The sequence below is a fragment of the Salvelinus alpinus genome, chromosome 25, assembly GCF_045679555.1.
Source record: "Salvelinus alpinus chromosome 25, SLU_Salpinus.1, whole genome shotgun sequence".
Classification (NCBI taxonomy): Eukaryota; Metazoa; Chordata; class Actinopteri; order Salmoniformes; family Salmonidae; genus Salvelinus; species Salvelinus alpinus.
Genome location: NC_092110.1, coordinates 36,374,901 through 36,392,963, shown reverse-complemented (window position 1 = coordinate 36,392,963; position 18,063 = coordinate 36,374,901). Strand labels below are relative to the sequence as shown.

The window sequence follows — 18,063 nt, the reverse complement described above, 5'->3', positions numbered from 1 at the left end:
AGTTCTACATGGTTTATTAAAGGACTGGGCCTAATGCAGCTTGTTCTACATGGTTTATTGAAGGACTGGGTCTAATGCAGCGTGTTCTACATGGTTTATTAAAGGGCCTGATGCAGCTTGTTCTACATGGTTTATTGAAGGCACAGATGCAGCTTGTTCTACATAGTTTATTAGAGGGTCTGATGCAGCTTGTTCTATATGGTTTATTAAAGGACTGGGCCTAATGCAGCTTGTTCTACATGGTTTATTAAAGGACTGGGCCTGATGCAGCGTGTTCTACATGGTTTATTAAAGGGTCTGATGCAGCTTGTTCTACATGGTTTATTAAAGGACTGGGCCTGATGCAGCTTGTTCTACATGGTTTATTAAAGGACTGGGCCTAATGCAGCTTGTTCTACATGGTTTATTAAAGGACTGGGCCTAATGCAGCGTGTTCTACATGGTTTATTAAAGGACTGGGCCTAATGCAGCGTGTTCTACATGGTTTATTGAAGGACTGGGCCTAATGCAGCTTGTTCTACATTCTTTATTGAAGGACTGGGCCTAATGCAGCTTGTTCTACATGGTTTATTAAAGGACTGGGCCTAATGCAGCTTGTTCTACATGGTTTATTAAAGGACTGGGCCTAATGCAGCTTGTTCTACATGGTTTATTAAAGGACTGGGCCTAATGCAGCTTGTTCTACATGGTTTATTAAAGGACTGGGCCTAATGCAGCTTGTTCTACATGGTTTATTAAAGGTCTGGGCCTAATGCAGCTTGTTCTACATGGTTTATTAAAGGACTGGGCCTAATGCAGCGTGTTCTACGTGGTTTATTAAAGGACTGGGCCTAATGCAGAGTGTTCTACATGGTTTATTAAAGGACTGGGCCTAATGCAGCTTGTTCTACATGGTTTATTGAAGGACTGGGCCTAATGCAGCTTGTTCTACATGGTTTATTGAAGGACTGGGCCTAATGCAGCTTGTTCTACATCGTTTATTGAAGGACTGGGCCTAATGCAGCTTGTTCTACATGGTTTATTGAAGGACTGGGCCTAATGCAGCGTGTTCTACATGGTTTATTGAAGGACTGGGCCTAATGCAGCGTGTTCTACATGGTTTATTAAAGGACTGGGCCTAATGCAGCTTGTTCTACATGGTTTATTGAAGGACTGGGCCTGATGCAGCTTGTTCTACATGGTTTATTAAAGGACTGGGCCTAATGCAGCTTGTTCTACATGGTTTATTGAAGGACTGGGCCTAATGCAGCTTGTTCTACATGGTTTATTGAAGGACTGGGCCTAATGCAGCTTGTTCTACATGGTTTATTGAAGGACTGGGCCTAATGCAGCGTGTTCCACATGGTTTATTGAAGGACTGGGCCTAATGCAGCTTGTTCTACATGGTTTATCGAAGGACTGGGCCTAATGCAACTTGTTCTACATGGTTTATTAAAGGACTGGGCCTAATGCAGCTTGTTCTACATGGTTTATTAAAGGACTGGGCCTAATGCAGCGTGTTCTACATGGTTTATTAAAGGACTGGGCCTGATGCAGCTTGTTCTACATGGTTTATTAAAGGACTGGGCCTAATGCAGCTTGTTCTACATGGTTTATTGAAGGACTGGGTCTAATGCAGCGTGTTCTACATGGTTTATTAAAGGGCCTGATGCAGCTTGTTCTACATGGTTTATTGAAGGCCCTGATGCAGCTTGTTCTACATAGTTTAATAGAGGGTCTGATGCAGCTTGTTCTATATGGTTTATTAAAGGACTGAGCCTAATGCAGCTTGTTCTACATGGTTTATTAAAGGACTGGGCCTAATGCAGCGTGTTCTACATGGTTTATTAAAGGACTGGGCCTAATGCAGCGTGTTCTACATGGTTTATTGAAGGACTGGGCCTAATGCAGCTTGTTCTACATTCTTTATTGAAGGACTGGGCCTAATGCAGCTTGTTCTACATGGTTTATTAAAGGACTGGGCCTAATGCAGCTTGTTCTACATGGTTTATTAAAGGACTGGGCCTAATGCAGCTTGTTCTACATGGTTTATTAAAGGACTGGGCCTAATGCAGCTTGTTCTACATGGTTTATTGAAGGACTGGGCCTAATGCAGCTTGTTCTACATGGTTTATTAAAGGACTGGGCCTAATGCAGCTTGTTCTACATGGTTTATTAAAGGACTGGGCCTAATGCAGCTTGTTCTACATGGTTTATTAAAGGACTGGGCCTAATGCAGCTTGTTCTACATGGTTTATTAAAGGACTGGGCCTAATGCAGCGTGTTCTACATGGTTTATTAAAGGACTGGGCCTAATGCAGAGTGTTCTACATGGTTTATTAAAGGACTGGGCCTAATGCAGCGTGTTCTACGTGGTTTATTAAAGGACTGGGCCTAATGCAGCTTGTTCTACATGGTTTATTGAAGGACTGGGCCTAATGCAGCTTGTTCTACATGGTTTATTGAAGGACTGGGCCTAATGCAGCGTGTTCTACGTGGTTTATTGAAGGACTGGGCCTAATGCAGCGTGTTCTACATGGTTTATTAAAGGACTGGGACTAATGCAGCGTATTCTACATGGTTTATTGAAGGACTGGGCCTAATGCAGCGTGTTCCACATGGTTTATTGAAGGACTGGGCCTAATGCAGCTTGTTCTACATGGTTTATTGAAGGACTGGGCCTAATGCAGCTTGTTCTACATGGTTTATTAAAGGACTGGGCCTAATGCAGCTTGTTCTACATGGTTTATTAAAGGACTGGGCCTAATGCAGCGTGTTTTACATGGTTTATTAAAGGACTGGGCCTGATGCAGCTTGTTCTACATGGTTTATTGAAGGACTGGGCCTAATGCAGCGTGTTCTACATGGTTTATTGAAGGACTGGGCCTAATGCAGCGTGTTCTACATGGTTTATTAAAGGACTGGGCCTAATGCAGCTTGTTCTATATGGTTTATTGAAGGACTGGGCCTAATGCAGCGTGTTCTACATGGTTTATTGAAGGACTGGGCCTAATGCAGCTTGTTCTACATGGTTTATTAATGGACTGGGCCTAATGCAGCGTATTCTACATGGTTTATTGAAGGACTGGGCCTAATGCAGCGTGTTCTACATGGTTTATTAAAGGACTGGGCCTAATGCAGCGTATTCTACATGGTTTATTGAAGGACTGGGCCTAATGCAGCGTGTTCTACATGGTTTATTGAAGGACTGGGCCTAATGCAGCTTGTTCTACATGGTTTATTGAAGGACTGGGCCGAATGCAGCGTATTCTACATGGTTTATTGAAGGACTGGGCCTAATGCAGCTGGTTCTACATGGTTTATTGAAGGACTGGGCCTGATGCAGCTGGTTCTACATGGTTTATTGAAGGACTGGGCCTAATGCAGCTGGTTCTACATGGTTTATTGAAGGACTGGGCCTGATGCAGCTGGTTCTACATGGTTTATTGAAGGACTGGGCCTGATGCAGCGTATTCTACATGGTTTATTAAAGGACTGGGCCTAATGCAGCGTGTTCTACACAATTGCAGCCCTTCCATTTTCTGCAAAACCTATAACAATGGTAACAGGGCATAGCGGGTTATAATGGGCTAGCCCATATCTATAGAGAGGGGGATAGCCCAGTGCCCTTCCCCAAACTGGAACCTGGTCGACCTGTGCTTACTGTGGCCCGGCTAAGCCACTCTTGCCCTACATACACAGGACAGATTACACTGTGTGCATAATCCTACAGACACCAGAGGCATGTGTCACTGTCACCACACTCCACCCTGCTGCCCACACAGACACACCTCATGTCTTTCCGGCCTGATTCTCTCTCGCTCTCTTTCCCTTCCCCCCTCTCTCTTTCTCTCTTCCCCAGCAAATCCCTCCCTCCTCTTTTTTATTTAACCTTTATTTAACTGGGCAAGTCAGTTAAGAACAAATTCTTATTTACATTGACGGCCTACCCCGGCCAAACCCGGACAACGCTGGGCCACTTGTGTGTCGCCCTATTGGACTCCCAATCACGTTCGGTTGTGATACAGCCTGGAATCGAACCAGGGTCTGTAGTGACACCTCTAGCACTGAGATGCAGTGCCTTAGACCACTCCCCCCCGGCACCTGGCACATGCTGCCCTCCTACAGGCTGGTTTCCTCACCTAAACCCCGCATGGAACACCAGTCCTGGGATTAGGGTTAATCTGGACCCTGTGTCATCCCATATCCCATTCCTCTGTCCCTCTCACCTCTCCTCGTCCCTCTGTCCCTTCCACCTCTCCTCATTCCTCCCACCTCTCCTCATCCCTCTGTCCCTCCCACCTCTCCCCATTGCTCCCTCCTCTTTGGAAAGAGGCTTTGGGTGAAATCCTTTTTAGTGACTGACTCCCCTCTAATCACACAGACTCTGAGCCTGCGGTTAAAGCCAAATTTTCCACCCTGGCAAAGCCCTCCTCGGCCAATCACAGACCAGTTGACCCACTCCAGTAGAAACTCTACAGGACCTATGGCAAATACTGTATCGGTTTCTGATCTGGATGAAATACACACAGACCTTGGGAACAAACTATGATGATTACAAACTAAAATGCCATCTGGGTGTAACATGGGGATGCAAGTGTAAGTGTGTGTCTGAGCACAGGTGCATGCATGTACACTAAGTGTGTATGTGCTCAATTCCGATGGACTGCACACACCAAGGAATTGTGATGGTCTAGAAATGACTCCCCCCCCCCCCCCCCAAACCGCCCAACTCCCAGCGCCCATTATCCATCCATCCTTGCATGCTCTCTCCGTAAGATCGCCCCCAGGGACAAAGGAACCTGCTAGGCCTGAGTAAGAAGAAGGGATGTGGAGAGTGGAGAAGAGGAGAAGCAAAAGAGTACGCTACAAAACACTATACAGTCCTTTTTTAATAAATGGCAAATTCTCCTAGAAGCAGAGCTACGCTTTCAGTTGAAAGAGAGGCACTCAGTTAGGAGAGAGAGAGAGAGAATGAGAGAGAGACAGAGAGAGAGAGAATGAGAGAGAGAGACAGAGAGACAGAGAGAGAGAGAGAGAGACAGAGAGACAGAGAGAGAGCAACAGAGAGAGAGAATGAGAGAGAGCGACAGAGAGAGAGAATGAGAGAGAGACAGAGAGAGAGACAGAGAGAGAGACTGACAGAGAGAGACTGACAGAGAGAGAGAGAGAGAGACAGAGAGAGACAGAGAGAGAACGAGAGAGATACAGTGAGAATATGTAGGTCAGTGTTCCATTCTTTAGGTGCAGAAAAATAAATACCCTTGAGCTTGATACTCATCAGCGACAACGATGAGACAGCCTATAGGGAGGAGGTCAGAGACCTGGCCAGGTGGTGCCAGGATAACAACCCTTCCCTCAACGTGATCAAGACAAAGGAGATGATTGTGGACTACAGAAAAAGGAGGACTGAGCACACCGCCATTCTCATCGACAGGGCTGTAGTGGAGCATGTTGAGCGCTTCAAGTTCCTTGGTGTGAACATCACCAACAAACTATCATGGTCCAAACACACCAAGACTGTCATGAAGAGGACACGAATGTCTATTCCCCCTCAGGAGACTGAAAAGATTTGGCATGGGTCCTCAGATCCTCAAAAAGTTATACAGCTGCACCATCAAGAGCATCCTGACTGGTTGCATCACCACATGACTAGTTGCATCACCGCCTGGTATGGCAACTACTCGGCCTCCGACCGCAAGCCACTACAGAGGGTAGTGCGTATGGCCCAGTACATCACTGGGGACAAGCTTCCTGCCAGGCGGTGTCAGAGGATGGCCCAAAAAATTGCCAAAGACTCCAGCCACCCTAGTCATAGACTGTTCTCTCTGCTACCGCAAAGCAAGCGGTACCGGAGCACCAAGTCTAGTTCCAAAAGGCTTCTAAACAGCTTCTACCCCCAAGCCATAAGACTCCTAAACAGCTATTCAAATGGCTACCCGGACTAGTTGCATTGACCCCCCCCCACCCCCATTTTTACACTGCTGCTACTCTCTGTTTATAATCTATGCATAGTCACTTTACCTCTACCTACATGTACAGTGGGGCAAAAAAGTATTTAGTCAGCCACCAATTGTGCAGGTTCTCCCACTTAAAAAGATGAGAGAGGCCTGTAATTTTCATCATAGGTACACTTCAACTATGACAGACAAAATGAGAAGAAAAAAAATCCAGAAAATCACATTGCAGGATTTTTTATGAATTTATTTGCAAATTATGGTCTACACCTGTTTTATTCATTGTTGGTTAAGGGCTTGTAAGTAAGCATTTTATTGTAAGGTCTACACCTGTTGTATTCGGCGCATGTGACAAATAACAATTGATTTAATTTCATAGTAAACAAATGTAGAATCTCTATAGTGGAATCCCAGAGTGTATCATAAATTACTAATGCATTAGGCTCATAAGATCATGCGGCCAAACAGTAGGCGAACAATCAAATGCAGTAGACATAAAAACATTTTAAAGATCTCATTTGTTTATACAGTATATGGATATTTCTATAAACTGGGGTACCAGTCAGCATTTCTTGTCGTGGGCAACTGTTTGGAGCTGTTAAAAAGTCATTCATAATAATTTATGTGACTGCAAAATCCAATGCTTCGAACAGAAAGTATAACTTTAACCTGATTAATAACACAAAAATCTATACAGTCGTTAACGAGGTTCTTCAGTAATTATCCATAATAGTTGTTTGCTGCACATCTTATGTCTAGCTGTTAAGTTATGAGGGGACATTGTCGCACTACATCAGCAGATACAGGAAAGGATTTTCTGAATGACGTGAATCATGTAGTAACCAAAGAATTAGCCACCCTTTGCCTTGATGACAGCTTTGCACACTCCAGGTATTCTCTCAACCACCTTCATCTGGAATGCTTTTCCAACAGCCTTGAAGGCGTTCCCACATATGCTGAGCACTTGTTGGCTGCTTTTCCGTGGTCTGTGGTCCGACTCATCCCAAACCATCTCAATTTGGTTGAGGTCGGGTGATTGTGGAGGCCAGGTCATCTGATGCAGCACTCCATCACCCTCTTCCTTTGTAAAATAGCCCTTGCACAGCCTGGAGGTGTGTTGGGTCATTGTCCTGTTGAAAAACATATGATAGTCCCGCTAATACCAAACAAGATGAAAATGGCATATCGCTGCAGAATGCTGTGGTAGCCATGCTGGTTAAGTATGCCTTGAATTCTAAATAAATCACAGACAGTGTCACCAGCAAAGCACCCCCACACCATCACACCTCCTCCTGCATGCTTTACGGTGGGAAATACACATGCGGAGCTCATCCGCGTTTCACAAAGACAAGGTAGTTGGAACCAAAAATCTACAATTTGGATTCCAGACTAAAGGACAAATTTCCACCGGTCTAATGTCCATTGCTCGTGTTTCTTGGCCCAAGCAAGTATCTTCTTCTTATTGGAGTCCTTTAGTAGTGGTTTCTTTGCAGCAATTCGACCACCAAAACACCAAAAGAAAGTGACGTTGTTACCGGTGATGTCTGGTGAGGACCTGCCTTACAACAGGCCTACAGGCCCTCAGTCCAGCCTCTCTCAGCCTATTGCGAACAGTCTGAGCACTGATGGAGGGATTGTGGGTTCCTGGTGTAACTCGGACAGTTGTTGTTGCCATCCTGTACCTGTCCCGCAGATGTGATGTTCGGATGTACCGATCCTGTGCAGGTGTTGTTTCACGTGGTCTGCCACTGCGAAGACGATCAGCTGTCCGTCCTGTCTCCCTGTAGTGCTGTCTTAGGCATCTCACATCTGCAGTCCTCATGCCTCCTTGCAACATGCCTAAGGCACGTTCACACAGATGAGCAGGGACCCTGGGCATCTTTCTTTTGGTGTTTTTCAGAGTCAGTAGAAAGGGCACTAAAACTTTAGTGTCCTAAGTTTTCATAACTGTGACCTTAATTGCCTACCGTCTGTAAGCTGTTAGTGTCTTAACGACCGTTCCACAGGTGCATGTTCATTAATTGTTTATGGTTCATTGAACACGCATGGGAACCAGTGTCTAAACCTTTTACAATGAAGATCTGTGAAGTTATTTGGATTTTTACAAATTATCTTTGAAAGACAGGGTCCTGAAAAAGGGACGTTTCTTTTTTATGTAATACTTTGAGGTAAAAGCAGAGAGTGAGAACAAGGGATGATAAGAAGGAGCATGGGTGAACACAGAGAGGAGAGATAGACAGTTAATGGATTACATTTAATTGCGGTCATATGGATTCTGATTCCAATCAATCAGGGTCGGCCACGTCCCTAGTGCCCTCTCCTCCCCTCTCCTCCTCTCCTCTCGTTCCCTCCTCTCCTCCCGTTCCCTCCTCTCCTCCCGTTCCCTCCTCTCCTCCCTTCTCCTCCTCCTCCTGCCCTCCCGTTCCCCTCCGCTCCTCTCCCCCCCTCCGCTCCTCTCCTCTCCTCCCTGTAGGTTGGGAAACCCTGCTATAGGCCTACTACAACTTAAAAACACATTAACCTACTTAACAGCCATTTGCACATCAAGTTACAGCATTACCACGTCCAGTTACAATATTACCCCAACTAGTTACTGCATTTGTAACAGATGTATAGTGTACTCTCCATGCGTTGTGTTTTAAAATAATAAATCACTTCGGCCAGTGGTCCCAGTTGAGCATCATTTATTTCTGCTGTGGTTAAATGGGAAACAGCACGTTAGTTGTGCAGGACTTAACAGTGATGATGGCTGTCGATGGCAAAATCCCTCGCATCACATTTTCATACTGGGTGAACAAAATACAAAAATACAATACAAAATATAACATGTGTAAATACCTGTGGTTAAACGGGAAACAGCACGTTAGTTGTGCAGGACTTAACAGTGATGATGGCTGTCGATGGCAAAATCTGTAGCATGAAGACAACTGTGTTAGCCGTGGCTTATGTGACCATGACATCGGTGTATGCTAGCTAACACAATTATTTACAGCAATCATATGCCAAAGCACATCCCAGAAAGCCCCTCAATCCCTAACAGGTACCATATAACCACACATGTATAAAATCAGTAACGTACAGCAAATTTGTACACATTGTAAAATAGAAAATAGAAAACAGTATTCAAAACGTGACCTACCCCTCGCATCACATTTTCATACTGGGAAGACCTGACGTTCGCGATCTCCCCCTATCTGCAAGCGGGGCCAATCACAACACCCCTTATTGTCATCAGAGTTGAACTAACCAATAAGAATGCTTGAACATCAAATACACATTTCTTTAGAGGCAAGTGGAAACATAACCAACCCTGTTACATTCTCCCCTGCTGAATTACACTTGCATACTACAAAGAAACTAAATGAGGTATGCAATACCTTGCAATACATATGTCACCAAATATTCCAGTGCAAAGACTATTCTCTAAAGAGAATTAGGGGAATTCAAAGACCCCGTAGGAAAACATGCCTGTTACATGTTCAGTACACTCAGTGACAATAAGAACCTCAGACAGAAAAAAAAAAAACCTTGGCCTACATGACCCCTGACCCATTACCTCTATAGGGTCTCTTGAAAGTTAAAAGTAAAAAAAAAAAAATGTGGCTATAGACTTGGATTCTAATCCTACACCCACACAGGTACTCTAATGAATTCTGTATGAAAAACCCTCTGTGTCTGCATAGTCTCAATGAGTCTCACTGGGCGTTTCCTAACTCGACCAGCCCCTGACCTGACAGTCCTAACAGAGTTATCATTACGTTTAACCTGTTCAACTACCACCACCATTGGTGGGTCACTGTCCACAGTCGATGGGTAGTCAAGGTCAAGGGTTCTGTGACTGTTGCTGGAACTTGTGGCATCTTCAGAATGCCTTTCTTCCTCAGAGGGTTCGGACATTTCTTCTCCAAAGGTTACCTCTGACATGCTTGTGCCACCAGTGGCACCCTCAGAATGTGGTGAGTTCTGAGGGTCCCTCGCCAGTGGCCCATCTTCCAGCACATCTAGGGTCTCTTTTTCAGAGGGCTCCGACTGTGTTTCCTCCGAGGTCTGTTCTGATACCCACACACTAGTCCTCTCACCGATGTCCATTTCTGGTATATCATTCATGGATGAGTCCTCCATCTCCTCACTCGGATCCTCACGGTCTCCCGTATTAGGTGTCTCTAAGGCAGTGTCAGGGAGAGGCAAAAAGTTTACAGGCATTATCAGATTACGGTGGACCGTTTTCTCCTGGCCAGTCGACATGTTCTGTATCTTGAAGATGTGGATGTCACTATTCTTCTCCGTAACAATATAGAGGTTGTTCTCCCAGCGATCCGCCAGCTTCCTCTTTCCACGTTCACCCTTATTCGCCAGCAGCACCCGATCACCGACCTCCACTGGAGCTCCTCTGATCTTCCTGTTGTAGAGGCCCGCATGCCTCTTCAGCTGTTTGGTTGCCGACAACTGTACAGTCTCCATGGCCTCCCTCAGGTCTCTCGTCAGGGACTTGACGTACTCATCATAGTCTACAACATTTGAGTCTTGTAGCACCGTACCAAACATCATGTCGACAGGCAGACGTGGGGTTCTCCCAAACATCAACTGGAAAGGGGCGTGGCCCGTGGTTTCATGGACTGTACAGTTGTAGGCGAAGGTCAACGACTTCAGCTTCTGGGGCCACCTGTGCTTCGCTCTCGTAGGTAAAGCCCTGATCATGTTTCCCAGCGTTCTATTGAACCTTTCGACTCCCCCGTTCCCCATCGGATGGTAGGGAGTTGTGTGCGACTTCTGGACTCCTGCAGCGCTCAACAACTCAGCAATCAATTTACTTTCAAAGTTGGCCCCTTGGTCGGAGTGGATACGACGAGGAAAACCATACACACAGAAGATGTTGTTCCACAGCTGAAGGGCCACCGCTTTAGCTGATTGGTTCGGACACAAGAAGGCATGGGCCATCTTAGTAAAATGATCAGTGACGACCAGAACATCCAAGGACTTGTTGTTGGAGTCTTCAGCAGACCAGAAGTCCACACACACCAACTCGAGGGGCTCAGTCGTGATGATGTTCTCCAGTGGAGCTCTGGCCTCTGGCTCGGGGGCCTTACTGAACACACACCTCTTGCAGGTCTTGACATACTCTCTCACATCCGACTCCAGACCATGCCAGAAGAACCTCTGTCTCGTCAAGTACAACGTCCGCTGTTGCCCCTGATGACCGGCTTCATCGTGGACACCCTTCAAAACTGTCGCCCTCATTGAGGTGGGTACTACATACTGGTACGTCTTCCTCTTTGACAGCAAACTTTTGGTAACGCGATATAGTACACCCATTTTCAGAGTGAGCTTCTCCCAGGTCTTCAGAATCCGTAGAGCCTCGATTGGTTCATGGCCACGTTCCCTCCTAGAAGGTCTACGGCCCCTGTCCACGTAGAATACAACTCTGGCGAGTGCATCATCCTGGCGCTGCTTTGATATCAGGTCGTCACGGGACAGCACTCTCACATCTGACATCTCAGATGGCACCAGTGACTGAGTGAGCTGAGGCAGTAGCAGCGCACAGTTCTGTAGACCAGCCTCCTCTTGCGACCTCAGGACTGCTGACACCGCTTCCTTTGACAGTGAACCAGGAGAAGGATAGGAGGTAGTTTGGCAGTCCATGACAATTTCACAGGCATCTGCCTCAATTGACGGTGAGCAGCTTTCGAGGTCGAATGGGTGGTTCGACCAGCGGAACACATCTTGCACCTTCTCAGCATGTACTCCCGCAGCTTCTTCCAGCAAGGCCTTGTATGGAACCCTTGTGATGCGGTGGAGAGCGCTCGGCTGCACAAATGGCTGTCTACTGAGTGCATCAGCAATGACATTTTTGGGACCGGGGATGTACTTTATGTCAAACTCGAATGGAGCGAGTTTAGCAACCCATCTCTGTTCACAGGCGTCCAATTTGGGCTTGGACAGGATGTATGTTAATGGGTTGTTGTCTGTCCATACAGTAAAAGGCTTGCCCCTTAGCCAATGACTAAACTTCTCACAGACTGCCCAGCGTAAAGCAAAAAAACTCTAACCTATGGGCAGGATACTTTGACTGTGCATAAGTAAGAGATTTGCTAGCGAATGCTACGGGCCTGGCTGCAGACCCATCCTCTGGCACTTGGGAGAGGACAGCACCTAATCCATTACTAGATGCGTCTACAGACAGCAAGAAAGGTCTACTAAAATCAGGGTGGGCTAGCATGACCTGATCGAGGAGAGCTTGTTTCAACTGACTAAAGGCCTGTTTGCACTCACCAGTCCAGTCTGCTGCTGTGAGTTTCCTATGTATTCTTCTTTTCCTCTTTCCTTTCCCATGGCGTGGTGCCTTCGTCCCAGTTGTCAGCCCATGCAGCGGCTTAGCGATGGTGGAGCACCCCTCAATGAACTGCTGGTAATAGACTATCATTCCGAGAAAGGACCGAATCTTCCCCTGGGAGGGCACGTCCGTGTTATCCTCCATGAGATCCTTCTCTGTCATCCCTGCAATAGCCTTCACTTTTTCCGGGTCTGTGGCCACACCTCCTTCACTGATGACATGCCCCAAGAACCGCACTGACCTCTTCATGAAATGGCATTTCTTTGGAGCCAATTTCAGATTATGGGCCTTGAGACGCTCAAAAACTGACTCCAAGCGTTGCAATCCAAGTTCTTCAGTCGGGGCAAAAACCAGCACATCGTCCAGGTAGCATAGAAGGCTAGAAAAATTTTGATCCCCAAAAATGCTCAACATCATCCTCATGAATGTAGCTGGGCTGTTGCACAGTCCTTGTGGAAGACGGTTATATTCATATAACCCAAAAGGAGAAGTGAAGGCTGTAAACTTCTTGTCGTCTTCATGCACCTCCACATTGTAGTAGCCTGAGGTCAAATCCATTGTAGAGAAGAAGGCATTGCCACCCAGGGCCGCCAGAGCATCAGCTTGGTGAGGTAGAGGGTGAGCATCCTTTACGGTGCGAGCATTGAGCCATCGGAAGTCTGTACACAGTCTCAGATCGCCAGACTTCTTCCAGACCAGCACGAGCGGGGAGGCATACTCACTGCTGGATTTCCTGATTATCTCTCGCTCTTCCATCTCATCCAAGGCCTGCCTGAGCTTGTCATAATGGTTAGGGGAGAGCCTACGGTAAGGTAGCCTAAAAGGCTTAGTGTCACTGAGTCTGATGCGATGGACATATCCAGTAGCCTTCCCGCAATCTAGTTTGTTCCGGGAGAAGATACACTCGTAGCGGGCTATTAGCTGAACTAGCCGGGCCTTACACTGTTGCGACAACTGAGTGGACTCAATGTCAATGTCACCTAGCCCTAACTCGTGCAACACCTCACTTGTCACTCTGTGCGGTTTTACGGCACTGTCAACGGTCAAGCTATCTCCACTACCATTGTCAAAGTCTTGATTGGCATCCATTTTGTGTACCTGCTGCACCAGGGGGACCGGTTCGACAGTGGGCCCATCTATGTAGTCAGTGTCAAAGTCCTCTAATGCCATGCAAGGAAAAACATCCGCTATCTTGGCATTGCGTCTCACTGTTACTGGCTTTGGTGAGGGATTGATAACTTTGACAGGGACCCAGCCATCGCTCCACAACGTCGCTACTGTTCTCCCCACTAGAATGTTTTTCGGTCTTGAGCGCGCCCTCGTAGGCTCAATAACGACAGCACTGCCCGCAGATACATTTTGAGGCGTACACAACCGGCCCCAGACTAAATGTTCCTGCATGGGCTCCAATGTGACCGCCCGCTTCAGCCTTACCGTGCCCACTCTTTCCGGCACTTCTGTCCCTTTCCATCTCTCTACATTAGCCAGCAGACGGAACAGTTTGTCATCTCCATTGTGTTCAGATGATGACATCTTCTCCCAGAAGTCACCGGTCGTCTTCAGCTCCCTGATGAGGTGTTTTATCACGTTGCTGCCTAGGATGAGCTCATCACGTTGGCCATCCACTACTAGAACAGGGACAGAGAGGCTGCTGCCATACACAGACAGATTCAATTCACACACACCTACAGGCTTGGTCTTCAACCCCCCGCAGCCAACCAACACCACTTCAGTCGGACTGAGGGAGCCACTCTTGAGCACACCTGCTTTCTCAAGGCGTGGCACCACTGTAGAGCTCAATGTGCATGCCATAGAACCGCTGTCAATCATAGCGCTCACCTCTATAACATCCCCCAGTAACACACTAGTATAGAAGAGTTCATCGTTGTGGAGCACTCTCTGTGTATTTTGCATAATGACTTTTTCGTTCGACTTGACTTCATCACAAACACTTGAATATATTGACTCCAAATCTACAACACTATCGAATTGGGGCACCTCACAAGGCCCAGCACTTCCCCCTACCCAGTGCGGGCCAGCTAGTTTTCCTGCCGCTGTGTCGTGTTGCTGTTTGATGGAGCGACGGGAGTTACCGATGAAGTGCGAGGACATTCCCGACGTGTGTGCCCAGCCTGATAACAGAGGAAGCATAGGTGGTTAGAATAACAATGATCCATTGTGCTGTGATTCGCATCCCCACACACTTTGCATTGCAAAGGCGGGTTCTCCCTTCTGGGCTTCCTCTGGAAACGTTTATTATAGCCGCCTACAGGTTGCAGAGGCCTCTGCTCCAAGACCCGTTCAAGCATGTCCATCACACGATCCAATGCCTCGGATGAGCCATTTGTGGGCTGCTGCAAGGGGTCCGGGCAGTTTGCAACAGCCGACACTGGCCTACTTACTTCCTGCGTCAGTGTGGTGACCAGTGGGGCCAGCCGCAAGGGACTTGGAGCCTTACACTTCCTCTGGTACTCCTCCAGCCTGCCATGGACCTCCGCAGCCGTCCACTCATGCAATGGTTTGCACATGAATATCAATGACAGCTCTGGGTTCGGACAGTGCTTGATGAACATGACAGTCAGAACACGTGATGGATTGTCTAGCTCCTTGTTCTGCCTCTTCAAACAGTCCTCTGCCACCTCTATGGCTCTGTTCAGTCTGATCCAGTAATCAAATGGAGTCTCACCTTCCACTGGCAACGTAGAATAAACATCAGCTAGGGGCATGTCAGAGTTGATTGTGTCGCTAAAGTGATGCTTCAGAATGTCAAAAACCGGTCTAGGGCCCTGGCTTAAGTCAACTGGGTTACTGCGTAGGCTTACTCTTACCACGTCACGTGCCCGCCCTGTCAGCTTACCCAAAACTTCATCTGACCTCTCCTGCCCACCATAGCCCTTCTTCTGCATGTACACTAACATAGTCTCCTCCCATTCATGCACTGTGCATTCCTCTGAACCATCCCCCCTGAAACACGCTGGTTCCCTGACATCATTTTTCACCACTACATTTAGACTAGAGCTGGCCCCAACCTTGGTACCACCAACATAATCAACCTTCTGTCCCACCCCATCTCCCATAGCCTTTGATTCCAAACAAGAGGCAATATTTTCACCTATTGAGTAACCTATCTGCTTAACAATGTCTGCCAGGAAATCCATAGAAACATCCTCCTTCCTAGGATTAGGTGAAACTGGCTCAAATGCACTGAGTTGAGGTAGCTCTAAATCATGTGGAAGGTGCACACTTGCCTGCGTAGTTGGCCTGGCCAGAGGTGTGGAAGTAACTGGAGAAATAGATGCCCCCCTACCCACTGGCAGTGAAGGGTTAAACATGAAAACTCCCCTACCTCTCCCAAAACTTTCCATTTTTAAAATATATATATATATATATTTTTGTAAATATTAAGTGCCCCAAAAAAATAAAAATGAAAATTATCACAATCAATATGAACACTTCTATAAAATCAGCTTGAACATAATGCACTCAAAATAAAAGTTCAGTAGTGGTTGTCTAACAAGGCCAAGAATCAACACAGAAAAGTAACAAGAAACGCCTTAATAAATAGTTGTCGCCACCGTGTGGTAGAAAATGGCATCACCCTCACGTTAATTGGCTTCCGAAGGTCACTAGCGTAACCGCACAATTACATCACTAAATAATCATAACATCAACACATACAACTAATAAACAGTATATTATATTCCCCACTCACTCATGCTACCAGGAGCTCCCTGAGAACTCCACTTGCGCAGAATGCAAAACCTAGACCTTAGGCGTGTATCAGCAACCACAGTACTTCTTGAAGCCGGGTCTCCGATCCCTCCACGTGACGTCCAGCAAGACAAGAAGACGAGTCACGGCACCAGTGTAACAGATGTATAGTGTACTCTCCATGCGTTGTGTTTTAAAATAATAAATCACTTCGGCCAGTGGTCCCAGTTGAGCATCATTTATTTCTGCTGTGGTTAAATGGGAAACAGCACGTTAGTTGTGCAGGACTTAACAGTGATGATGGCTGTCGATGGCAAAATCCCTCGCATCACATTTTCATACTGGGTGAACAAAATACAAAAATACAATACAAAATATAACATGTGTAAATACCTGTGGTTAAATGGGAAACAGCACGTTAGTTGTGCAGGACTTAACAGTGATGATGGCTGTCGATGGCAAAATCTGTAGCATGAAGACAACTGTGTTAGCCGTGGCTTATGTGACCATGACATCGGTGTATGCTAGCTAACACAATTATTTACAGCAATCATATGCCAAAGCACATCTCAGAAAGCCCCTCAATCCCTAACAGGTACCATATAACCACACATGTATAAAATCAGTAACGTACAGCAAATTTGTACACATTGTAAAATAGAAAATAGAAAACAGTATTCAAAACGTGACCTACCCCTCGCATCACATTTTCATACTGGGAAGACCTGACGTTCGCGATCTCCCCCTATCTGCAAGCGGGGCCAATCACAACACCCCTTATTGTCATCAGAGTTGAACTAACCAATAAGAATGCTTGAACATCAAATACACATTTCTTTAGAGGCAAGTGGAAACATAACCAACCCTGTTACACATTGTCACATCCAATTACTTCATTACCACAACCAGTTACAGCATTACCACAACCAGTTACAGCATTACCACAACCGGTTACAGCATTACCACAACTAGTTACAGCATTACCACAACTAGATACAGCATTACCACAACCAGTTACAGCATTACCACAACCAGTTACAGCATTACCACAACCAGTTACCACATTGCCACAACCAGTTACCGCATTGCCACAACCAGTTACCGCATTGCCACAACCAGTTACAGCATTACCACAACCAGTTACAGCATTACCACAACCAGTTACAGCATTACCACAAACAGTTACAGCATTACCACAACAAGTTACAGCATTACCACAAACAGTTACAGCATTACCACAAACAGTTACAGCATTACCACAAGCTGAAACACAGTAATAATGGATCAATAAATGCTAAATAAGAACTGCTGCTGATGCCAGTTTAATCCCACTGTGCTGACATAGCTACTACCAACAGTATCAACAGGATAACCAGCACTGTGACATAGGCTATGATAGAGGGCAGATTGTTACTGTTGGTAGTAGCTACAGGATAACCAGCACTGTGACATAGGCTATGATAGAAGGCAGATTGATACTGTTGGTAGTAGCTACAGGATAACCAGCACTGTGACATAGGCTATGATAGAAGGCAGATTGATACTGTTGGTAGTAGCTACAGGATAACCAGCACTGTGACATAGGCTATGATAGAAGGCAGATTGATACTGTTGGTAGTAGCTACAGGATAACCAGCACTGTGACATAGGCTATGATAGAAGGCAGGTTGATACGGTCGGTGGTAGTGTTGGTTCCACTTTTCTGTGCTCCGTTTTATTTACTTAACAAATAAGGAACACTCAAGATGTGAACTTATGAATCAGAACAATTTTAATCAACATACAGCTGTAGACAGAAGTCAAAGATCAAACATCACACATACAACTGACGTCTCTCCTGAATTCTGCAAAATAGGAAAAGTCCCAAGTTATTTTATCAAACCCGAAGTCCAGCCCTTGTGATGTCACTGTATACGTCATTACCTTCTACTCATCAGACCAAGCCCATGCATACACAGCTATACAAACTTACAAGACATCAAATCAAATCAATCAAATCAAATCAAATTTTATTAGTCACATACACATGGTTAGCAGATGTTAATGCGAGTGTAGCGAAATGCTTGTGCTTCTAGTTCCGACAAT

General features: G+C 46.1%; 1 long non-coding RNA gene across 1 annotated transcript; it reads right to left on the bottom strand.

Annotated features, from left to right (window-relative positions):
- Window positions 1-8,603: 8,603 nt before the first annotated feature.
- Window positions 8,604-16,842, bottom strand: LOC139553871 (uncharacterized). Its single transcript, XR_011670743.1, has 2 exons — window positions 15,980-16,842; window positions 8,604-9,130 (listed from the first exon to the last, which is right to left on the bottom strand). It is a non-coding gene; the product is annotated as an uncharacterized lncRNA (long non-coding RNA).
- Window positions 16,843-18,063: the final 1,221 nt, after the last annotated feature.